Below are 600 nucleotides of genomic sequence, written 5' to 3'. Positions count from 1 at the left end.
ACTAATAGACTGTGAGGAAATAAAAGTGAGGAACGGAGAGAGAGAGACAGACAACGAAACTGAGATGGAGAAACAAGGCATTTGTATGATTGTGTTCTCCCTGTTGTGTAACGGTATTTCCTGTTGTGTAAATATGTTTTCTGTTGTGTAAAGATGTCTCCTGTTGTTGTGCAAAGGTTTTCCCTGTTATTGTTTTATTTTCTGTTGCTGACCGTCTCCTCACTGTGACCATTTGTCCTGGTTTTATTGTGGCCAACATCACCATCTGGTGGTGGAGAGGAGGCTCTGCAGGAAGGGGGTTGACAAAGTGGGAGAGACTCGGCTGGTCCGTGTTTGCAGCTTGTGTTCGTGTGAGCAAAAGTGAGTTGTTACTGATTGATGTGTTCACGAGAAGGAAAAAGCTGATCGCAATCGAGCGCATCTTGTTATTATGGGGAAACACTTCATGTTTTGAAAGTGAACTGTTTGTCTTCCGACCAAACATAAATAGCAGAGAATGGTTTCGATCCAACGACCCAGCACGCTTCCGCTGCGCCACTCTGCAAACTGCTGGTTTAAATTTTAGCTGCCTGTTCGTGAAATATGTTCATTTCCCCAATG

The sequence above is a fragment of the Heterodontus francisci genome, unplaced genomic scaffold (genome assembly GCF_036365525.1).
Source record: "Heterodontus francisci isolate sHetFra1 unplaced genomic scaffold, sHetFra1.hap1 HAP1_SCAFFOLD_43, whole genome shotgun sequence".
In the NCBI taxonomy this organism is placed as follows: Eukaryota; Metazoa; Chordata; class Chondrichthyes; order Heterodontiformes; family Heterodontidae; genus Heterodontus; species Heterodontus francisci.
The sequence above is the reverse complement of the archived record's forward strand: the minus strand, read 5'-3'. Positions refer to the sequence as shown.